We start from the raw sequence: 25,663 nt of genomic DNA, 5'->3' as shown, positions 1-25,663 counted from the left end.
CATAGTTACATACACATCTGTTGGAAATCTGCTAAGGATTGCCTGATAGGAACATTTTTATATAGTGCCCTATTTATGAGCTTCCTTGCTGATCACATTTTAAAAGAATGTCTCCCTGCACAGATGACATTCAGTTTTCTAATTTGCTCTTAAAAAGACAATCCTTTTCAGAGATTTATTTGCTTAAGATAATGAGGTAGGATTACAGAGGAATTAACTTCAATGCTATTAAGTGGGTTGGTTTTTTTCCCCTTGGGTCTAGCCTTATGCTTTCAGTTTGAAAGTAAGCTGAGATTTATTTTTCCTAGGCTACAAAACAAATTCAAGACCAGAAGACAAAAAGGCAGCTGAAGTAGTAATTCTTCAGAAGAATTAAGACACCAGTGTCTTTGAGGTATGTTGGTTTTGGAAATGCTGTTAATTTTTTATTAATCTTACTGATATGTATGAGACTAATGGTGAGTGCTTTTGAACACCAGTGACTATTTCACATCTTCAGCTGTAGTTGATTTGAAATGAAAATCCAAAATACAGTTTTTTGTTTTTCTTTTCTTTTTTTTTTTTTTGATAAGCATGAGGTATTGGTTTTAAAAGTTCTTGTCTTTTATCTGACACTATCTTTCTGTCTATAAAATTAGATATAGCCAGATGCAAAGTAAAAAAGCTGGAGGTCCTATGTTCTTTCCGACTTAAGAATCACAGTTTTCTTCACGTGTCATGGTTACTGTGAAAAATTTCCGAATAAGAACGTTCAGAAAAAAGCTGTAAAAACTTTCCATTTTGTGTGCAATATAAATTGCTATGTTTTAAATAGGTACAAGAAATATTTCTATCAGCTAGATGTTAAAGAGCATGATATAGAAATAAATTGTGAATAGAAAGTCACCAGTAAGTAGAGTGAGTAATGGAGGATAAGCTAAGGAAAATCATCACTGCCTTACCATAGGTGTAAAAATAGCCTCTAACACTGTTTTTCAGTTACAACATATTTGAACTCAGTAAGTGGATTTCACTTTTGTAGATGTACAAAACAAACTTGTGGGGAACTAAGTAAATGGAGTTGATGGTAATTTCATTTTAGGTCTAGTTATCACTTAACATGTTAAACAGAGCTTAAACAGAGCAAATTATGTCTTCTTACATTCAAAAAAATACTGGAGATCAGAAAACATAATTTCTATTACATTTAGGAAATATTTGTGTGTAACTTAATTTTCGTGGGACTCCTTTGAACCCAAGTTTTCTCTTTCATTCAATATATTGAGTTTCAAAGAATAAGGTTTTTTCTCTTACAGAAGGGATTTTCTCACAACAGTAATACTGAAATTCTGCTATCTTTACTTACTTCAATCCTCACCTGAAGCTGCCTTCTTTTTGCACGAGATGTATCTCACCAGCATAGACTGTTTTCTCTTCTTATATTCCCATGTGCAATTTTTTCATGTTAGACACGATAGTAAGACCATGTAGAACTTTTAGCTAGTGACACAGACATCTTGTGTCTTGTTAAGTAATGCAAGTCTGTAGTGTGATGCACAGATTTTGTCTAAAAATATATTTTCCACTTAAAAAAACCCCTAAAACCTCAAACCTGACCAAGACTGCTGACCTCTAGGATTCTTTCCTTTTCTTTTGCTTTAAATGTTTAATAATAAGTTTGCAGCCTTTGGGGTTGAGAAGTTGAGTTCAGTAAAATATCTTTGTATAATATAATTCACAGTGAACAGATTCAGAGCACCTTCTTGCCCCTAGCATTTGTAACCACAAATACCTCTCTTTTATTTCAGTCTTTTTTCCCTTCAAACAATATTTTAAGTACTGTAATAAACGACATGAGAGAAATCATCAAATATATTTTCACGTATTTAACCCCTTATTCTCTTATCTGACAGAATACCTAAATTTTGTATAGGAAAAATTACTTTAACACTGTTCTTGAACTTTTGGTGATACTCTACACATGAGCCAGTGACATCTGGGAATAATGTTTTCTGATAAATGAAAAGTCTCCATTGCCTTTTCCTGACTCCCATTGAGATACATATGTGTTCCTTGGGGCACACTTTGTCTTGCAGATTGTATTTGATTTGTAGTCCGAGGATAGAAGCTTATCGCATCAGTGTTAAATACGTACAGCTGTCAGAAGCACGGCAAGGCAATATATTTATATTCAGCCATTAGGAAAAATGTGTAAATAAAAACAGATCTCATTTTACTGGGTCTTACTGAAGCAAGACACCAAGTAAAATATTGAATATCTTTTAATCAGTGTGTTTTAGCTTCAGATGTATTTGTGGCATTGATGTATTTTTGCCTAGCCTGATCCTTAAATGTTCCCACGCACTGTCCATTATTATATATTTTTTAAGCCTTTATAAAATCTTCATTTTCAGTTATGGAGAAATAATTGTAAAATTGCAGGAAAAAAGTAATATATTATGAGGAAATACAAAAGAAGCAAAACATATCTGCCCTTTCTCATTCAATCTTCCAGATTGTTTAATCTCGTTCAGTTTAGTATTTCTGTCATTTTTGAGGGTTATAAAATGGACAGGTTAGCATCTGATTTCAAATGGATTTTAAATGGATTATTTAATCTGCAGTTCAAAATCTCTGACATTTTACAGAATGGTGTTATGGTCAGGTTACCCAAGTTACTTCAAATCACTTGATTATGGTAGTTTCCATGGTAAACATCGTCCTTCGTGTCAGAGGGGACTCTGACTTTGCCATGTGAGAGCCTTTATATTATACGTAATCAGAATACGGGAGAGAATTTTTGTAGCAAATAATTGCTCTCAAAACATATAATTCCTCAAAGTCTTCACATTAGAGTTTAAAAAATGATTTTATGTTTATCTGACATTGTACTTTAATATCTTCTCCCAGTGATATAGGCCTTCTTGAGCAAGCAGTGCAAGGAATTACTAACGAAGTTCATGATGATGCCTTTGAAATAGTCTGCCTTACTGATTTAATAAACCCTAGTGCAATAAATTAATGAAAGACACTCTATACCAGATAAGTGAAATTTTTATTTGTAACTTGTATATCCATGCTAGGTTGCTCCATGCCTAATAGCCCAACATTTCTCTGTTCCAAACTCAGTGATTTAGTTTTGCTTCTCTGATTTAGAACGAAGTTACCTGGTTTGACCAGTGCTCCTATGCATATTTTGTCTTTATATATGATCATACACACATGAAGCATGTATACAATTTTGTCTAAGGTACTAACGCATACTGCATTCTTTTGATGTATTTACCTTTTAAAATTGCCACATGAAAATATTTTATATATGGAGCACTCTGAGATTTTATAAACTTCTGCATGTCTGTGTGAAAACCTCACTTGATAAATGCAAATGGAAGTTTAAGAGCTACCTTGTCCCAGATACATGTTTATGATGGGGCTAAAGGAACTCTCAGCCTTCTTGCAAGGTTAAAATGCAGAACTGATATTCAGTGTTGCTAAATGTTGGCCTTACTTTTCAAGATATAAACCAAGAAATGAATTGCCTAAAGTAATGTATTTTTAGTCATCACTGGATTTTAGCCTACCTAAGTACTGCAAGACTAATTGGCATTTTACTTCCCTGAAAACCCAGAAACATTGCAGAATGGTTTAAGTGTTTTTTCAAATTGAGTTGAAAAACATTTTGAAGAAGAAAGTTGATTGAAGCTTACAAAAAAAGAGCCAACTTAGATTTTGAATATATGAAGAATATATTCTGAGCTTTTCAGGGTTTTCTACTCTGAAAGTAATTTTAAAAACTGCAATTATTTTGGAAAAAAAATAAAATCATTTCTTACTTCAAAATCTGTATAAACAGATCAACATTTTTCTCAGGCTTAAGAAGATTTGATTACATTTGAAATAAAGATGTAAAAGGCAAAGGCACTTGATCAGAAACATATCACTCTGTATATCTTGAAAAAAGAAAAAGTGTTTTGAGACTATTTCAGATTGATCATTAGGGTCAGAAATTTTTAATAGCTTGATTGTGTAACAACCACAATACTCAAGCATTCTTGAAAATCATGAAAATAGCAGATATTCAACCATCTCGTTCAAATCTGTTAGAAATGTTGCAAGACAATTTTCTAAACACAAGGTCAAAACAGTTTGTTTTTCATTGTAAATTCAGTGGTGGATATTTCCTACTCTAGGAGTAAAGCAGTGGAAGTACAGCTGAGGATCACATGTGAAATGAAACAGCATGAGGAATCAGGAAGAAGGGAAAGAATTAATTGTATTTATGACTTCAGTTGAGGAAAGTAGCAGGAGATTCCAAACTGAGATGGCCAGGCTGCTAACCTGCCTGTGCAGAGGAGGTGTATCTCCGTGAAGAGGCAGTGGGGCACAGCCCCACCTCGTCGGGGCCGAAGTATCTCCCAAGAGCAGCAGGTGGTGAACCAAGGTCCTTGGTGCATGAAGGAACTTGGCCATGGTGCACTGCTTTGATGTGGGCTCTGCTGCAGAAGCCATACCCTTTGAAGCAACTTGGAAGTGAAAGTCAGGTTTGTTTCTCACCTGCAAAGCACGTATTAGGTGTGATCTGATCAGCAGGGGGTCAGTCATTTTGTATACAGAAGTTTGATTATAATTAGCTAGTTCTGACACTCGCTAATCTGCTATCTGTATTTGCACACTGTTTGGTTTTGTTTATGAGAATTTATTTAAAATCTAACAGATCCCAAAAGGGCACTGAAATTCAGACTTCCATTATAAGTTTTTCCTGGATCTATATAATTCAAAGTGATTATTGATTTTTAACCATTCCAGTGAAACTGTAGAAGTGAAAAAAACCCCACACATACATGTATTTTTTTCTTTCAGAACACATGCAAGCTGCTTAGCACGTCACTAACAGCACCTGAAATCTAGGACTTACAAATGCACAAATGTCAGTTTTACCCAAGATGTTGTTATTTCTGTGTTCTCCCAGTTCTGTGGGTTTGCTAGCAATATGAATTATTTTTTCCCAACAAACATTTGCTTATCCTTGTGATTTTTGATGCTTATTTCTTACAGTTATGGTTGTTGGTGGGTTTTTTTACACTGCTTCCTTATGAAACAGCTAAATAGCATAAAATAACTTTTTCAATATATGGATTAAGAAAGAATATCTCTTCCACATGAAAGAGTAGTTGGTCCTTCTGTTTCTTACAGGGAAATGAGCTAAGTTTTAAAGGATACTCAAGTTCAAACAAAATAGTGTTTAAATTAACCTATAGGGTTGCCTCAAGAGGAATATGGACTAGCTTTCTTTTTTTCCTCAAACTCTGAAATCACAGTGTCCAGATTCGGCCCACGCTCAAGGGAATTTTTTCTATTTATTTTTAATGGATCAGTTTTTGAACAATGAAACTGGTCAGTCTCTGCTCTTGAGATAACATTCCAGCCATCTATAGGCTTGAGGCACAAGGAGGAAAAACAGAAAGGAGACACATACAATATACAGACCATCTCTCTATGTTCTGTATTCTGTGTCAATGTTAATGGGTCTGTAAATAGGTCATGGGAGTGATTGATATCAGCACTTAGCTTCCTAGGTGACATCACCCTCTGCTTCTTTACCTTTTAGAGATTAAGATGTTGACACAGAAAATTCTGCTTCCTGGCCTGAGAAAAGTAAGTAATTAAACAGTTGTAGACTTGACACTGTCTGAATTATTTACCAGTGTAGCTACAAAGTGGAGACCAACAGGAAAGAAGAGTACAGAGAGGACGAGGAAAGTGCATAGACATGCTTGCAGCCCATGTGTGTGAAGGAGTTTAATTTAAAGAAACTATTTCAGAACAAGTCGAGGACAGGACCAATTGTGAGTAAAATGATGGTGTATTTAAAATCTTTAAGTAGAAAAACTAGTCAAAATACAGGCAAAAAAGCTTTGAGATGAAACAAAAAGACAGCTTTTACAAGGTATGTAAAAGGAGGAGAGCAGTAAGTATCCAAAGAGCATGCAATTCAAAGAGAGAGTATCAGAAAATATGGGAAGGGTGACTTGTATATCTGTACATAGAATACTCATAAATGAAGCAAAGGATACAGCTTAGAATGGTTCTTAGTTTAAAAATATCTACTGTTTTTCAGACTGAACATACAAGGGTATCTGTATGTAAAACTGTACAACCCAGCAGGAACCTTTCACTCATCTTTATAAAAGTATTAGGACTGAGTTGCTGTACGGTGAGGATGAAAGAGCTTGATGCCATCATTACTGCTTTTTATTAATTTGTTATTAGGGAGTCTCTCTCTTTTTTTCAGATTTTCTTTTACTTTTTGGAGGTAGCGTTTCCAAACACTGATTTTAATTTATTAGATGAAATATTTAAAACCTGACTTTTGAGATTTTAGGAATTCTGTTGTTAAGAATGAAAAAACGAGGAAGTGTATTTTTCTGATTTTGTGTGTTAAGATATAGTTGTGTTTGAGAGGGACTGCTGGCTGGTATAAGATGATCTTTATTTTTGAGAGGACTACAAGGAACATGGTTAGACATGGCTGTAAGAACTCGCCTGATAGTAGGAGCAGGCTGCAGAATGAATATAAATGACTGGATATGAGAACAGAAGAAAATAAATTTGTAAACTGTTGTGGTAGAAAATACACCAGTGGAAGACTTAAGGCTCAGAGATTTCCATAACAACTGTGAGTTGAAACCTAGTTAATGTGTGCTACATGTAAAAGGTTTGCTTGTATTCTTAATGTTCGGCAGGAATTCTCACACGTACATCTGCAGGAAATAACAATTGACTATTGTATATATGCTTTCAAATAAGTCAGGAAAGGTTGTGTAAATAACATTTTGATGCTATTTCATACAGGCTTTCATTTCGTATCTATTTGCCATTTGTAATTTCTGAGTTTTGTGAAATGCACTGACAATTTGTTTTAACAGCTGTGTTAGTTTTGAAGTTGTTTCTGTTGAGAGACCTCAGTGTCATTTTGATGTAGGAAATAGTAGGGATGTCCTATGAAATTCTGCTATGGTATTGCTTCTGACAAAAAGAAAATCAAATACACTGATTTAGAAGCACTAAGAATAGGCTTAATCCAAGTCTGAAAGCTCTAATCCAAAGTGATACAGAAGCTGTAATGAACAAGATGAATGACTTACTGGCACCTGATCTGACAGGGGAAGAAGCAGAAATTAGATACAATGTATATGTCAAAGATTTAGAACAAGTAGCTGCATCCATTTGATTGGTAAGGTTAGAGTCAATAGAATATTTTTTTCCAAAATGTCTCCTTTAGTAGTTAACTTTAAAATAAGACTCAATTCTTTGTTAGGCTGTGGCTCAGTAACAGATCTGAATGCATCAAATATCATTAGTTTTCCTCAAGTAGAGGGAGTGAAAGCAGAAATTAAAGTAAAACACTGATGCTTCAAAAATTAGTCTCTTCTAAAGTTGCCTGTGTTTCTGAGCAACATGTTTTTCTAGAAATCACTGGTAATATTAAAAAAAAAAAATGTAATGGATACTAATAGTCCTTGACAGGTCATCTTACTAATCACTGGTCAGAGGTTTTATCTTATTTGCCTCCAGAGCTAAAACTGTGAGCAGAAATTGAGTTGTGAGTTGTGAGAAGAGAGCTTCTGCCCAGAATTTCCGGCCATACAGTAGTTTGAATAGATAAAACAGAGATAAGCTTGAAACTTCATACAGTCTAATGAGATGAACATCAATATCTGGACGTTTCTATTTTATGCTGTCTGTGAAGGCGTATTCCCATGAAGAGCTTTAAAACTTGTGGACGAGAGATTTCTCACTCTCCTTTCTCATCTTCCTTCACTCTTGAAGTACATATGTGAGCTAATGGAGAAATCACTGATCTCTGACAACCACCAGTAAATATCTGCTGGTCTGTTGACACAAGCTTTTACTCTTCTGTTTCAAACCTTTTATTCAAGACACCTTGTACCAGTATTACAGAAATAAATGAGGTTTTCTGCAGTCTCATAAAGGTGTGTCTCTGTCTGCACATGCTTGTCACTTTTTAAACCACTTTCTACAGCAGTTGAATGTTTTTTTAAGGGATCCCAATGTTTTTTCATTGTTGCTGACTTTGGTTGATATCGGGACAGCTCTCCAAAGTGCAAGTCCCATCACAGAATTTTAGCTCCTTAGAAGTTCTTAGCTTTTCTAGACTCTCCTTGACTGACAGCAAACTTTCCAGTGTTTGGGAATATTTCTCCATATTGGTTGTTGTTTTTTCTTTCATGTAAGGGTATATTTTGAAATAATATGTGACCCCACAGGCTTTGCTTCTATTAAGGTGTTACCTATAGGTTAATTCATCTCTCCTTGTTGCAACAAAGAATTTTAAGTTGAAAAAAATTACATGCCAAAATTTTCAATGAGTATTTTAATAACTTATTTTAATTGAATGAAAACAGTGATCTATTCATGAATAATTTGGTTTACTTTTTCTGTAGATAATTGCAGTGAGAAACTCCTTATTTTCATTCATGTCAAACTTTTTTGGAGTATGTGGAGAGTTTTAATTCTTCATGTTTTAGTTCCTAAAATTCCTCAGGGTGTTTGAATTAGGAGACTGTGTTCATCCCTGCAATATACTATATTGCACAAGTGAAATAGTTTTGATGTTTGAAAGGTAGAAGCCAACTGCATAAATTTTTGCCCCTCTTCTTAGTCCCACTTCAATTCAACAGGACTTCATGTATCAAGATGAGCAAGTAAATGCACAAAAATAATTGTTTTTAAAAGCAAGTTTATACATCATCCAAATTTGAAAAAGAAATGCATTATGCATAAAGGATTTATTATTCTGTTCTGCCATTGATAGATGTGTAATCCCTCTTGAAAAGATTTATGCTGAACATTGGCAGCTGATGTAATCCTGTAGTGTAAATCTGAATTGATAAATTTCACAATAAATAATTGTTCTTCGGATCTTTCCTAACATGATGCAAAATTATTTTTTACTCTGAATACTTATAGTAAATTAAAGAAATAAAAATAATACAATGTATCTAAAACTTCTGCGATGTGATACTTTTTAATTGCCTGCATATTTTACATTTTGTTACATTACATGCTCAACCATCTACCTCCCAGAGAAGAACAAGAAATAATTTGGTCACAGTTGCATAGTCTTCCAAATCCTAACAGTGTTTCATTGTGTTTCTTCTTAATAGAGTGACTCTAGCAGTTCCAGAGGAAGAAGGCTTAAGCTTTGAACATTTATTATTCATCTTTGACATCTATGGTTTTCAAGCAGTGTTAAGGTTAAATGAGAGTTCATTTATGCTCTATTTCATTTAGTAAGTGCTCTCATAATTAAATGCAGATCCGTGTAATTTAGTGGTAGAAAGAAAAATTCGTTAAGGCTCCTGAGTAGGAAAAAGTGTTAACAGAACTGCAAAGGTTATAGAAATTTAACTGCTGCTTAAGGTAAATTAAGCACAAATCACATTCCTGTAACGTGAAAGAGATTGTTTAAACTGTAACTGACAAGAAAATTCAAAATTCATTTTCATCATCTGCATACACCAAGAGCGAAAGTAAATGTGCATTTAATAAATCAACACAGTTCATATAGCTTTCATACATTTTGTAATGTATTTTCTCATTGTATTAGGTATAATGGTTAATATTATTGCAAATACTCATGAAATTGTCATGGACTCTAGGTTATTTCAAATTTTATTTTTTAATGAAATTCTGAAAATGAACTGAATTAAAATGCATTTGCCTAGTATCTCTGGAAAAACAGGTAGCCTTTTATTGTTTCTGGTGCCTAAATTTGCATTTCATCTAAACTGTTATTTTCAGGAAGTCATAAAAATCAAAAGGCCAGCAGGCTTTACCTTTGACTTCTGTAGAGTTGAAATTCAACACTGATTTTAATATTATTTGGATACTAAGGAAACATGGAGGGTCTGTTTACTACCACAAAGTTAAAAATACTTTGGTTTTGGTTTAATTGTTTGCTTAGATACAGCTGAACGAGAGCAATATGCCCTTGAAAATATTTCAACCTAACCCTTGAAAATATTTTACTATTCTCATAGCATTTTTCTCATTATGGCAATCAAGCATATTTTGACAAAGAATTAATTCCTAGAATATCTGATGCTTCTCCTGTAAGGTGAAATGAGATTTTGAAAATCTGTAATAGTATTATTCTTGAACTTCTATAAACTTTCTCTGTTCAATTATGCCAGTCTAAATCTAGGATACTTTTTTATGCTCTTCTTACATTTCAATTATCTATGCCTTCAGTTAACTGTTTCTCTTGGTCATTTCTATGTTAGTTCAGTTTATAAGTTTTTCTTTAATACAAAATTGCTGTTACATACATGTGGTACTGAAAGGTGCAGACTTAGAGCTCTGCTGAATTGCCTCAAGTGACCTGTTCCACAACACTGCACCTGTGCCCATATGCTTGTGCATAGGTGCCTTTTGCCCTTTGGTTACTATGATACACATTTGGGGGTGGGGCTGTGAGGGAGAGGGTAGCAGAGGTTGGACTAGGTGGACCTCTGAGGCTCCCTTCCAGATTCTGTGGAGGTTAACCTCTGCATAGTAGCAGTCTCTTAGGGGGTGTGTGGTGTAAATTATGTGATACTAGAGCATCTGAGGAGCAACGGAGCATTCTCTGCTCCCTCTGCTGTGGTCTGGACTGTGTCCAGTTCTGAATGCAATGGTGCTGAAAAAAATCTTGCCTAACTTCCTGTTCACCACGGCTGTCCTCAAGTCACCTATCGTTAGAACAGCCTTCCATTTCTCATTGTAAAAAAAATATAAAAACAATAAAAGCAATCAACAAAACAAAACAAAAAACCAAACAGAAAATCCAGCTGAATTACAATTTCATTTCTGCACTTAATTTTTTAGAAAATCTGCCAGATAATGGAAAATACTCCAAATCAATGATGAGATATTTTCCTCCCCTACATTCCAAACTTTTCTCTGTTGTTTGGTCTGTAAGGCACCTTCCAATTTAGATATGTGAATCTCATTAGCACGTTCTTTATATTATTTTTCAGATTAATGAGGAAGTTTATTAAAACATGACCTAGCACTCATCCCATTAACATTCAACATGCATGTCCTTTTGGCATGATACATTTCTGGTTTTCTCTGATCCACATTTTAAATACTAGCCAGCTTTCAAAGCAGCAGAGTTGGCATACCATGTTATTAGGGGCAAGTTATTGAATCCTAAAAACAATGAAAATTAAAAAAGGTTTTCACTGAAGGAAAATGCACAGAGTTACATTCTACCTCTCTTTGAGCAATAGTCTTTATAATAAGCTACCTAAACCTATTACCTCATAACTCAGTTTCAAAACAATTACATTTTATTTCTTGTATTAGGGAGATAAGAAAGATTAGGCAAACATTACCTGACAACCTCTTGTCATATTTTTCAAGGAAATACATCATCAAGGCCTAAATTTACAGCTCTTCACTCTGAAGAATATTATGTGGTAGCAGTGCTGGAAAATTTGTGTAGAAGTAGTGCTAAAGCATTGTTTCACTAGTTTGGCCAGGTCCTCTAGTAATGTAACTAAGCTGTCTAATATTGATGTGCTGCTTCAGGATTTCTTACTGTGCAAAGAGAGGAAATTCTTTGCATAGTTTAGTTCAATTACATTTATTTGAAATAAAAAAGATTTTGTGTTCACGAGTGTATTTAGAAATGCTATGATTCTTCACACTTCATCTTGTATCTAAAATAAGTAGGTTGTTACCTTGTGATACTAACTCTAATATGCCATATATATATGTGTGTGTGTGTGTGTATTCAGTGGCATAACTCACCAGCCTGGATTGAAGCACAAGATATTTATTTCAAGTCAATAGAAGTGCTGGTCTCAGTTCTAACTGTGTTTGTTTTCTACTTCCTCTTCCATGAATGTTTGAAATATATAATTACTTAGAGTTTTATTTCTTTTTTTTTCCCAGATGTTCTTCAAATAATCAGCATATTTGTTCTAATTGTATGTATGTTTGTTCTGAGAACTAATTTGATCTTAAGTATTTCACTTATGAGTGTAACGCTGTACCATCTCTACATCACATGAGATGTAGTGAATGATAGACAAGGAGATTGGAAACACTGGCTCAGTTATGTTTATCATCTGCAGTGTATAAACTCTATTGCACCTCATTAAAATCTCCTTAAAATGTCAGTTCAAATGTATCATAAGAATGGCTGATAATTGTGTTACCAAAACACAGATAAAAAGAGAAAATTAGGTTCACATACATTTTCTTTAGCATTTTGAAAGATATTTATGTGGAAAAGTGGCTAATAGAAATAAGAGGACTTAGCCACTTATAAACTCAGTGTTGTGCTCCTCACCAATATGTAGTAGACTACTTGAGGTGAACTTCCTTCAGGAAGGCTGAGAAGGTCCAGTCATGTTCCTGCACAAGCAAAGCACTGCAACTGCCATCAGTCTTTTCCTTTTGTACTCTAAAAATCACAGTGACTGATAACTCTTAAAGTGGGTCTTCCCAGTATTCATTTGTGGTGTTCACTTGGCTTTCACGCACTTATCTTCATTGACAAGTAACACAGTGAAGACACATAGCTTATTACTTATGTTGCTTTGATAAAAAACTTTATACTGGTTTCTACTGGACTTAAGACAGTAACTTAAACATTATTCCTGAGGGAAAATATTAAATAAAAGAGCAGTGTTGAGTGCTAAACTTTCATTCAAACTAGACTATATCTCTTGACAATGGGTTTCTTAGAATTTTGTTCGGTTGGTTTGAGGGTTTTTTTTATTTTGGAGGGGTTTTTTGGTGGTTTTTTGTTTGGTTTTGGTTTTGGAGTTGTTTTTGTTTTTTTGGTAAATCTATAGTTCCCACCTCAGGCACAGATCCTGTTCTACTGATGTCATAGCAATGATCATTGGGAACCATTTCTGAGAATAGAACTACCTAATACCGGTCACAAGTGGCGTTCTGCAGGGCTCTGTCCTCAGCCCAGTTCTCTTCAACATCTTCATTAAAGTCTTGGACACAAGATTAGGAGAGATACTAAGTTTACCAACAAGAAATTGGGAGGAGCTGTTGACTCCCTTGAGGGCAGAGAGACCCTGCAGAGAGATCTCAAGAAATTACAGAGATGAGCAATCACCAACTGTATGAATTTTAACAAGGGCAAGTGCCAGATTCTGCACCTGGGATGGGGCAGATCTGGTTGTGTGTATGGACTGGGGAATGAGAAGCTGGAGAGCAGTGTGCACAGAGGGACCTGAGAGTCCTGGTCGATGGCAAGTTGAATATGAGTCAGCAGTGCCCTGGCAAGCAGGAGGGCCCACCATGTCCCGGCGGGCATCAGGCAAAGCATTGCCAGCCGGTCGAGGGAGGGGATTGTTCTGCTCTCCTCTGCGCTGGTGTGGCCTAACCTTCAATATTGTGTGCACTTATGGGCACCACAATATGAAAAAGACATTAAGCTATTAGAGATCATCCAAAAAATAGCCATGAGGATGGTGAAGGGCCTTGAGGCAAAGCATATGAAGAGCAGCTGAGGTCACTCAGTCTGTTCAGCCTGGAGGAGACTGAGGGGAGACTTCATTGAAGTCTACAACTTCCTCATGAGAGGAAGTGGAGGGACAGGTCTCTTCACTTTCATGACCAGTGACAGGACTCAAGGAAATGGCCTGAAGCTGAGTCAGGAGAGGTTTAGGTTATATATCAGGAAAAGGCTTTTCACCCAGAGGGTGGCCAAGCACTGGAACAGGCTTCACAAGGAAATGGTCACAGCACCAAGCCTGAGAGAGTCTAAGAAGCGTTTGGAGAACACTCTCAGGTACATGGTGTGATTCCTGTAGTAGTCCCGTGCAGGGCCAGAAGTTGGACTTTGATGATCCTTGTGGGTCCCTTCCAACTCAACATATTCTATGATTCTATTATTAATTAAAAAACCATTTCATTCTGGATCAATGAGCTAAATTTAAAGGAGTTATGTGCTGATTTTATGTAAGATGGTGGTACATTTTAAGGACAGGTAATGAAATGGGTCCAATTTATATAATCTGGTGTGACAGAATCATTACTGAGTCAACAGTATTAGTTCATGTAAGGTTTTCATGAAAGATTTTAATTCTTTCTTGGTGTTTTATGATCCATAATAGGGGAAAAAAGTAAATATTGAAGAAATTTATATGAGAAGTTAGATTCCATTTCTGTTGTAATTTTAGGATTCCTCTCAATAGATATTGTATCTGACAAAATACTTCAAAAATAAATCAACAAATTCCTTAGACATGCATTATTTATTCCAAGTGCATGACTTGTCCACTTTATTTCATATCTTTACATTTCACAGGTTTCAAAATAGTTTTAGGACTTGGTTTATGAACAATATTGGTAAATACTATAGTTAGTAATTTTATTAGTAAATACTTAACCAAAACTAAAAGTTAAAACTGAAACTTATTAATCAGTAACACTAGGATATGGCCCACTTCTCTTTCTATTGGCAGATGAGATTACAAGCAACATTTTTCTCCTCCAAACCTAGTGGGTTTCAATGTTACTATACCTTTTCATCTGAAATGTGTGGCTCATTGATAGTCTGTGCTGAAATCTGTTTTCACAGTATCTACTGTACTATGCTGTTAACCAAGCTCTTACCTGCTGTGACTAAGAGATTACATTTCCATTACATGGAAAAATTATTTTATCATTCCCTCCTACTAACCTCCTGCCCAAAACCAACTTCTAAAAAATTTGGTTTTACTGAAGATTAGACCTAGAAAATGTGTGAAAGAGTATCTGTCTGTGTAGGTAATGAACACAGTGGATGTGTGTAAGTAGTAAATTAGTTGGAAGTAAAGAATTTCTCTTGATCATTCACATACTTAAATTATATTGAAAAGTCATTCTCACTCAGATTAAGACAGAGGATATAATCTATTAGCTGGTGTAGCCTCATTTACTAATGTATTATCACACCATTTCAGCTTGTGTCAACTCTTCACATAAGATGTATGAGATGGCATAAAGAGATATAGTAGCTAAGATTATTGAACTCAGATGGCACACTCTTGTTTTTACATGGGTGCAGTTTGCCTAACCTTACCTTGGTATCACAGAATCATAGAATCGTTTAGGTTGGATAAGACCTCTAAGATCAAGTCCAACCATTAATCCAGCACTGCCAAGTTCACCACTAAACCATCTCCCTGAGTGCCACATCTCCACATCTTTTAAATACCTCCAGGGATGGTGACTTCCCTGAGCAACCTGTTCCAATGCTTGATAACCCTTTTGGGAAGGAATATTTCCTAATATCCAACCTGAACCTCCCCTGAGGCAACTTGAGGCCATTCCTCTGGTTCTATCGCTTGTTACTTTTGAGAAGAGACTGACATCTGCCTCTTTACAAGTTATTTCCAAGTGGCCTGAATTTTCAGGGTGGATGTTCTTCATCATGTTTTAAAATATGTTGTGGTAGTTTGGTCTAGGCCTTCCTTGGTGACCAGTTTGTAACCAAGGAAGGGTCCAGATTTACCCAGTATTCCCTACGATTTTTACGTAAGCCAGACTATAAGAAGAAAGGAGAAAAGGCCTTCGCTCTCTTTCCTTCTGGTGGCTTGGAGGTGCAGGTTCCCTGCTGTTGAGTCTGCCGTGTTGGGGAGCGAGGCCTTGTCGACCTTGGGAGGTGGAGGTTGCCGGCAATCGTTCCAGAGCGACTCTCGGTTGTCCCAAGGAGAGTAGTGAGATATTTCTTTGCTAACTCTTTTAGTTGTTAGATATTGGGCTACTAATCGGGATACATATATATTTTTTATTTTGGTTTTGTTCCTTTCTCTTTCCCCTTCCCTTTCCCTTGTGAAATTGTATATATATTTCAATTGTATATAACTGTAACATAAGTGTAAATCTATATATATATATATGTATATTACTTTAGCTGTCTCTCTCTCGTTTCGGTTTTTTTGGTTGTTTTTTTTCCCTCTTCTCCCTGAGGTTTGGGGGGGGGCACTTCTTGTGGTAAGGTTTGGAGACTTGGTAGGGAGCCAACTTCAAACCATATCATATGTAAAGCAAAGATACAGAAAAATAAAGAAATAATCAGCAATATTGTAAGAATTTTTTTTAAATAAACTTTGACATCCTAGACAAAATTAATATTTTGTGAGAATTAGAGTGATATGTGAATGATTTACCTAGGAATTACTAATAAGTGATCCTTGGTAATGTAAGTATATACAAATTCCTCTAACAGTAAAATTAATTTATACTGTCAGAAGTCTTTCCTACATGATATGCAAACAAAAAAGAAAATAATACAGTTATAAAGGTACAACCAGCTCTTGGGTTTCCTAATAATCCTTGAATAGCCTTTTTAATACTGTGACTTATTTCAAGAGGATGTTTGTCACTGTTTCAGGTAATAGGTATGCAACATTTTAAGTAACAAATATGCTTGGTACAGGACCACCAGGTTGAATATGAGCTATGTAAATATTAGTGTCGTGTTTTGAGATCCTAGTAGCATGTGCATGCTTCTTAGAGCTTAAAATATTGTCTACTGCTTATTATTGTGATGGGGTCTTATTTTGTAGCTGATGGAGAAAACATTGTGTGTTATAACATGGAACTCTCACTGTCACGTTAGCTTGACTGAATTGTGAATACAGTCACTAAATGCTTGTGGAATAGCACCTATTTTCTTTCTAATGTATGCCCAATGTGTGCCAAGTTAGTCATCAAAGAATATCAGATAATTGAATGACTCTTATTTCTATGACTTCCAGACAGTAACATGCAAACTATTCAGAATATTTAATGATGCATTTAAAATTCAATTTAATACTGAACTTACATAAGCAAAGTGTTTTCTAATATTGGGTGACTGTAAAAGGTTTAAATTTTTTTTATTCTATTTAAAAAAGGTAGAGTGGATTACTATACGTAGTACAATTAGAAAAAATCTGTATTGTTCACCTACTTGGATTTTGGTCCTTAAAAATTTATTCTTGTATTTTAACGACAAAGTGACTTATGTGGAAGTTTCATTGGGTTGGAATCGTTTACATTACACAGTGCATGGAAAATAGATAGAAGCAAGTTCAAAGCGTGACATGGAGTACTCCTGAGATTATGCCTGTGATAGACAGAGTTTTTATTTCCTAATCTAAACATGTTTCAGTTCATAATTACCTTTAGGGTACATATCAACTCTTGACATTCAATCCTACCATTTGTCTAGTGTCTTATTCCCCAGAAATCTTCCTCTCAGATGAGAATTGTTTTTATATAAAGTATGTGACTGGATAATGCAGTTTATTTATCTATGATTTGAAAAATCTATTTATGCTTTAAAAGCTTTCTAATATTTGTGTCACCTTACATAAGTTTTGAGAAATACTGAAATTTTTAAAATTATAGAAATAGATTACATATCAGTCCATTTTTATAGTCTATTCATTTTATCACTGTTGCTGAGTTTCTTGTATTATAAACACCTATGTCCTTCATCTTGCTTTTCTGAGCAAAGTTAATCAGAAGGAATTAATAATTTTATGGATACAAAAAGCATTGAATTATCAACGGTTAAAACAATTACCTGAATTATAGGCTGTACAAGTCACCACTTAATTCTAAAATGATAAAAGCACTCATTGAGAGCTGCTCTGGAGTTATTAATTACGCTGAATCCATATTAGTGGTTTTTAAATAGAGTTTTCTTGGTGGGTTGTTTATGGTTTTGGGGGGTTTTTTTGGCATTCAAATGAATGCAAATGTGAGCCATTGTTTAAAATTATTACTTGCTCATTCTTATATAGCACCAATTAACTATTTCCAGTTGTCTAAAACAATAAGAGTTTAGAGTAGCATTTATAAACTGAAAATAAAATTTTGTAGGCTACATTGCTTTTAATGATGGTCATCAATACTTTTAAATTGTTTGATAAGCATTTACATAAGTAATAAGGGACATTAAATAAATGGAGACTCAGCCTAAATAAATTAAAGTTTAAAGCTGTTAATTAAAACTGAATCTAAACCATTTTGCACAGAGACTGCATAAGTCTCAGATATTATATATGTAAAATGTTTTTGTGGAGAACTGAATCTAACTTCCATGTGGTGATTCATTTGAAAACAGGTTTTCATTTTGATTGTTTCAATGGAAGATATTATTTTAATGTGGCTTGTTGAACAACCTGAAGAACTATTTTCATCTGTAAATTTCAAACTTTATTTATGGGACTTCATATCATTCTTAGGGGGAAAAAAAATTCATGAATGACCCTTGGGAAAAAATATTCCTACTTTGGCAAGAGAAAAAGTCCATAGTACACAAGATGGCACTGTTTCACTTGTGAAAATGCCTATTTTTCAGAGATAGCTATGAAAACCATGACATGAGAGTGCAAAGGGGTTTATATTTTTGTATAATTTAAATGAAAATAAGATGTTTACATGGTTGGATATGGGTTTTTTTAATTATTATTGTTGGGAAGCCAAAATATAACTATACAGATGCAAGACCACATAATTGAGGCAAGTGAAAATGCCTCCAAAGTCACCTGACAAAACTGAATGATTCAAGAACTGGAAACCATATATGAGTTGAAATTCTGTGTGACTTACTCTTTTGCCTCTAAGAATTCTGGAGAATTTTGAATTTAGCCTTCAAGTGGTCATTTTTCCCTGAATCTTCTTCAAACTCCTCTAACATGTATAATACACCTACCATCTCAATTTCTGCATTCTTCTTTTAAAGTTAGCTTGTAAAGAACAAAAGGTATGTATCTTTATCTATTAGGTCCCAGGATGAAGATATCAACTGGGCAAACTTTCAGGGGCATCCTTGATGATAAGGAAGTCAGTACGCAGCACTAATGGAGAAAACAAAGGCAGATTGTAAAGCTGGTAGGCCTTGAGCTTTGCCAAATGTATTGCCCATAGAACCTAGCCAGTGAAAACGTTGTTGCTTGCTTACCTAAAATAGGATACTGCTTGCTGCTAGCAAGGGGTATAAAAAAGCAGATGAGAAAATAAAGACAGAAGACATCTTTTCTGCACATAACTGACTCCTTGTATTTTTATCAGCCGTCACGACTCTGACAGGTATGAGCTAAAGTAAAAGTGCTAAAGAATTTCCTGTAGTGTAGAAGATTTAATTTTTTAAGTAAGTCTTAAAGTCTAATGTAGGTTTTAACTTGTCATTGAAAAAAAAATTCATCATAAAAAGTATACAGAATATTTTCAAAGATTTTTTTTCCTACTGTAGACATTTTTGATCTTAGGCAATATTCATATGTTCAGTTTTTGTGAAAACCCAACTACATCTATTAATGTGCCAAAGTATAATATAGGAAGATAGTTTTTAATACTTCTTAATACTTCTCCAGGATTTGTTAAATAAATTGACAGTGTTTATATATTGTATTATTCCTCTCAGGGGTTGAATAGAAAATCTGTAAAACCTTTGACCAAGTCAGATGCAAACACTGCAATAACATTTCATCATTTCAGTCTTAGATGTCTAAATGTAAGTACATAGATACTGATAGTTTGGTAATCCTTGATCTGTTCTTAGAGATGATAAACTTCCTTAGGTGTTTTGGCATAGAAAGGTGTGAAATTTTTTTTCTTAAAAAAATTCAGTTCCTCTAATTTTAGCTAAATTTTTCAAGGTAGGCATCAGGTTACTTTTCACAGATTTGAGCTCCATTTAAAGACATACAGAAGTCAGTCAGTGAAGGCACCATTCTTACCTGCTTATATATTTTATGTCTTAAATAAGTTACCTCTGAAATTTGCAAGATTTACATGTGTTTATTCTGGGATGTCACCTGTTGGTTATTTGCAAAATATCAGTGGGAGTGTGTTTGAAGCAGGTCTGTTTTTAACAACTGTCACTTTTTGCTTTGCATCACTGAGCAATTACAGCATTATCCCTCTTAGAGAAGAACAAACTGGAAGATGTTCCTTGGAAGCACATGACCCCCTATTTTATAGCTGTTATGTGGTACTTCATTACAGGACTAGATTAGAAGTAGATTCCATGAAACGTGTATGTTGTGGTTAAAGGGTCCACAGTGCTTATAGCTTCACTTTGTATTCTGTTTCTATTCCACTTTCTAATGTAGCCAATATCCATAGTCAAGCAGAATGGATTAGAACGTAATTAAGAATCTAGTATGCAGTCTGTAAATGAATCTGTATAACTCTGAAAAGCTGACTGATTATTTCCTTTTTATAACATTTGTGAATTATCATTGGCCTGAACATTCATTTTTCCTTGACATACCCACCCTATTGCTAAATTGCTATAGAAAATGGTTCTGATTTACAGATCTCAAAGTGCTTTGTAATCACAATGTATATGTAATTTGATATAGTTTTATTCCTGTTTCCTGGATACAGGAATTTGAGTATGAAAAGACGTTGTGATTCAAGCAACAAGACAGTGACGTTGTTTTGTAAAAGAACCGCTTGTGGTAATTACATTTTGTAGACCTTGACCATCTGCTGATGGTAAGGGACATTGTGCAAGTGCATTGTAGTAAAGTACTAGGGACCAAGATTCTCTGGATTTGCTTATTTGTTTAACCATTTCATATCGTGTTGGCCTCATTAGCCACCAGCGTGCCTGTAATAAATGTGGACAGAGCCTTCCTTAATCTTCGTTCTCGAAGCCTAGCCATAATCATATCAAAATCTAAAAGACTTGTGTTCTTCTTCATGTAAAGGCCTTTGGAGTGATGAACTTTATTTTGATACTACTGCTTGATAACAAAAGTATCTGTGATCCCCAACTGGAGATGCATATGTCTGTGCTACAGTAAAAGTGACCCTCTTCAATGTAATCACTCCATGAAGCTTTTAAATAAGAATAGTAGCAAATAGCTCTGATTAGTCTTCTACATTAAACAAAATGGTAAAATAATCTTCAACTATTTCTACATGGAAACATTGTCTAGAGCCTAATTTCAAACTAAAAAATGACGTTTAGTTAATTTTATTTTGTTTGCAAATATTAGTTGTATATTGCTGTCTTCAAAGCATAATTTTAGTACAGCTTTGCAACTAGCAATTTTATACTGTAAGTGATAATTGTTCATTTGCTAGAGAATAATAATGTCTTTTAAATTTTATATTTTGAATTTCTACTGTTGCTAACACATAATTAAAATTTCAAGGGGGTTTGCATGTGGTTTTTTTGTTGGTGGTGGTTTTTACCTCGTTTTCTCAACAACTGTTTTGGACACTTGGAATGGTTACATTCCAATTTTGCTGTGATGTTGCATGCAGTTGGGATTGGAGATATTTTAAAGAAACAAATCTCTGGAAAGTTTCTGTGTTCTGAGTATCATTGTAATGAAGAATGCAAATAGTGCTTGATAAATGTTTATAATCTAAACTTTTTTTTTTCTAAAACACCCTATTTTTTTTCCTGAACTTGTTCAACCTTTTGCGCAAAGCCTTGGAATTTAAATTTGCTTTTGTCTTATTTTAAAGTGCATTATGAAGTAACAGAAGGCAATTTTTCAATAAGTGAAATGAGCTTGGAAGGATACCAGCAAGAGAGCCGGTGTCTTAGCACTTGCCATGTTTAAGAACTCTAATGAATAGAAACATAATGAAGAAACTCAAGCATTAGCTGCCTCAGAACATCCAGTAGAGACTGGAGTGTCTTTTTGGTGTTGGTAGTCATATAACAATTTAACATTGTCTATTAGTGAGGAATTTATGCTTTTGTTTTTAAAAATAAACTATCCATTAACTGTTACAATGCTTTATTTAATTAAAATTATCCAGCAATAGATACTCCATCAGAAATCAAAAGCAGTCTGAGCTGGAAATCATGCATAAATATCAACAGGGCAACGAGAACTTCATTTCCAGTGGGATTATCTTTCTTTGTTTAACTGGCTCTGGTACTCCAAGGAATAGTCAGATCCACTCTCCACATTCAGTTCTGCTGAAGATGCAGAATGCAGTGTACACTCTGCTTTTACACTCAGGATTAACTAGTTAATGAGATAAAGATAGGAGTTTTATTTCCTGCTTCAATAAACAAGATGAATTTTACATTTCTATTATTATTTTACATTAGTGGAATATAGCATTTTCAAGATGTAAGTCGAAATGCTGTGCTTTCTCCATTTTTTAAAATATTTTTGTCATATTATGTTGCTTTGAGCTGAGGTGGAGATGTTGGATTTGATAAGGTCTCTTCCAATGGGCACTGTTTTATGATTTTCTGCATCTAGTGATTGTGTGAAAATTGTGTCCTGCTTTCCAAACTGGTACAATGTGAAACTGATTTTCATTCTGTAGTTTCCCCGTTAATGGCTGTTGAGGATACTATTTATGGTAATGACTGCACAAGTTTTTTCTGGCACTTACTGGTCAGCTTGACTTTGGGACATTAAGTTCTCTTGCTGATCATTCACTGCTGCAGTACATTGTCATTTTGATGTTTAAAGCTATGGAGACTAAAAATAGAAAGAACCTCTCAGGCTTTATAGTGCTATGACAAAGTTAAGGACCTAGAGAATTCTGAGGAACTTTGCAGAACAAATCATACTTTGAGTCTCAACTTTTTTTAGAGGTGGTACTGGAACAATCCTGAAGAAATTCATCAACAATTCTAAATATGAAAGGAAAGGAACATAAAAAAAGTAAAGAAAGGAAAGTAAGGAAATTTGGCAGAAAAAAATGAAGGTCGAAGGAAGAAAGAGTCATTAAGAGGACTTTTTTTCCATTCTCTTCTGCTTGGAAAAGACCTCTAAGATCATTGAGTCCAACTGTTAACCCAGCACTACCAAGTCCACAACTAAACCATCTACCCAAGTGCCTCATCTACACGTCTTTCAAATACCTCCAGGGATGGTGCCTCCATCACTTCCCTGGGTGGTCTGTTCCAATGCCTGACAACCCTTTGAGTGAAGGAATTTTTTCTAATATCCAATCTAAATCTTTCCTTGCGCAATTTGAAGATGCTTCCTCTTGTCTTACCACTTGTTACCTAGGAGAAGTGACTGTCCCCCACCTGGCTAACAATCTCCTTTCTGGTAGTTCCAGAAGGTGATAAGGTTTCCCCCTTGAGCCTCCTTTTCTCCAGGCTAAACAATTCCAGTTCCTTCAGCAGATCCTCGTGAGACTTGTGCTCCAGATCCTTCACCAGCTTTGCTACCTTTCTCTGGAATCACTCCAGCACCTCAATGTTTTTCTTGAAGTGAGAGGCACAAAACTGAACACAGGATTTGAGGTGCAGTCTCACTAGTGGCCAGTACAGGGGGACATTAACTACCTTGGTCCTGCTGGCCACACTATTACTGATACAAATCAAGATGCCATTGGCCTTCTTGGTCACCTGTGCACACTGCTGACTCATGTTCAGCCTGCTGTTGACCAGCACCCCCAGGTCCTTTTCCACAGGGCGTTTTTCCAGCCTCTCTACCACAAGCCTGTAGTGCCGCTTGGGGCTGATGTTACCCAAGTGCAGGACTCAGTGCTTTGCCTTGTTGAACCTCATTCGATAAGCCTCAACCCATCAATCCAGCCTGTATAGAGCCTTCCTACACTCCAACAGATCAATACTTCAGTCCAACCTAGTGTCATCTGCAAATTGACTCGGAATGAATTCAATCCCCTCATCCAGACCATTGATAAAGATATTAAACAGAACTGGCCCCTTACCTGAGCCCTGGGGAACACCACTTGTGACCAGCTGCCAACTGGATTTAACTACATTCACCACCACTCTTTAGGCCCTACCATCCAGTAATTTTTTCACCCAGTGAAGAGTATACCCATACAAGTCATGAGTAGCCAGTTTCTCCAAGAGAACATTGGGGGAAACAGTGTCAAAGGCTTTGCTGAAGTCCATGGCCTTTTTATCATCCACTAAGTGGGTCACTTTCTCATAGAAAGAGATCAAGTTGATCAAGAGAATCAACTTACAGGCCTATAGCTCCCCACATCCTTTTGACTCTTCTCATAGATGGGAATCATAATGACTAATCTCCAGTCCATTGGGACCTCCACAGTTAACCAAGACTGATAGTAAATGATAGAAATTGGTTTGATGAGAACTTCCACCACCTTCCTGAGTACCCTTGGGTGGATTCCACCTGGCCCCTTAGACTTATATATGTCTAAGTGGTGTATCAAGTCACTGACCATTTCCCCTTGGATTATGAAGGCTTCATTCTGCTCTCTGTTCCTGTCTTCCAGCTCAGGAGTCTGAGTACTCCAAGAACCACTGTCTTACTACTAAAGACTGAGAAAAAGAAGGCATTAAGTACCTTAGCCTTTTCCTCTTTCTTTGTCATTATGTTTCTCTCCACATCCACTAAAGAAGGAAGACTGGTACCTTCTCTGGTTGTTTCACTCATTGGCTGTGTCAGGAATTTATCTGCCACACACTCCAGGATCCTCCTAGTCTGTTTCCTCTCTGCTGTGTTGTATGTCCAGCAGACATCTGGTAAGCTGAAGTTCCCTATGAAAAAAATGGCTGCTGATGGTGAGAATTCTCCCAGCTGCTTACAGAATATTTCATCTGCCTTTTCATCCTGGTTGGGTGGCCTATAACAGACTCCCATCAGAATATCTGCCTTGTTGGTCTTCCACCTGACTCTTATCCATAAGCACTCAACCCTGTTGGCACCATCATTAAGCTTCAGACATTGGAGACACACCCTAACATACAGGGCTACCCCACTGCCTGTCCTTCCTTGCCTGTCCCTTCTGAAGAATTTACAGCCACCCATTGCAGCACTTCAGTTGTGTGTGTCATCCCACCATGTTTCCTCTCAGTCATACTGACAGTCCTTGCAATTCCTTAACTTCTTTATTCTAACTTAACACTACCCACACCAAAGCAGAAGACAGAAGTAAAAGGGATTGATGCTTCACTCTGTAAATGCAGGAGTCCCAACACTTCTATTTCAGAGCTACAAGACTCAGTTGCTTGTAGTGGCTTCATGCTGAATTATGGTTTGTGTTTTTAAGCATGAAACTATGGCACAAACTGAGAAAGGATAATGTCTTTTTTCAGGCACTTTCAACCCTCTCCATTTCTCTTATTTTTGATTGAGATTCCTAAAGAATTATTACTGAAATTCTGATTGAATAGTAATAAAGCTACTGGAGTGTATTAGGGTGGTAACAGATATCACTTAATTGGAATTTTGCAGGATGATGATGTTTTTCAAGTCCTCTAGAACGCTCTTTATATCTACAAAGGCAATAAATAGGAACTAGGTACCTAGTTGCTCACTGTATTTTCAGAGATGTCCCTTACAATTAACACAAAGTATAGTTCAAATAACTGGCTGGATGTTTTTATATGCTAATTAAATCTTACCAAAATTTTACAACCCCTGGCACACTAGGCATACCTGTTTATAAAGAAAGCCCTCCGGTATTTAAAACATCTGTGAAAATATAAGTAGACCGTAAAACATAATATTTTCCTAGAGTCTTATATGTATTTCTTCATTAGTGTGTAGAGATGGGAAGATGCTTCACTTCTGTCGTCCCAAATATAAGCATCGAAGTACATACATCGTGCATATGATGTATCTTTTGCCTACTTAGCCCATGCCTTTTTTTCTGCAGATATGAATGTTTTATTGTGTAGTATTGCCTGTCTGTCCAAAGTCACATCTATAAGTTCACTGGTATTCTG

General features: G+C 35.6%; 1 protein-coding gene across 1 annotated transcript in view; it reads left to right on the top strand.

Moving 5' to 3' along the window:
- CDH18 (cadherin 18) overlaps positions 1–25,663 on the top strand; it is a 484,233-nt gene that overhangs the window by 186,642 nt on the left and 271,928 nt on the right. Inside the window, 1 exon segment of the mRNA XM_032700859.1 lies at positions 309–394. The gene's annotated coding sequence lies outside the window, so the exon portion shown is untranslated.

Source organism: Chiroxiphia lanceolata, chromosome 1, assembly GCF_009829145.1.
Source record: "Chiroxiphia lanceolata isolate bChiLan1 chromosome 1, bChiLan1.pri, whole genome shotgun sequence".
In the NCBI taxonomy this organism is placed as follows: domain Eukaryota; kingdom Metazoa; phylum Chordata; class Aves; order Passeriformes; family Pipridae; genus Chiroxiphia; species Chiroxiphia lanceolata.
This window is presented reverse-complemented; position numbering and strand designations above follow the sequence as displayed.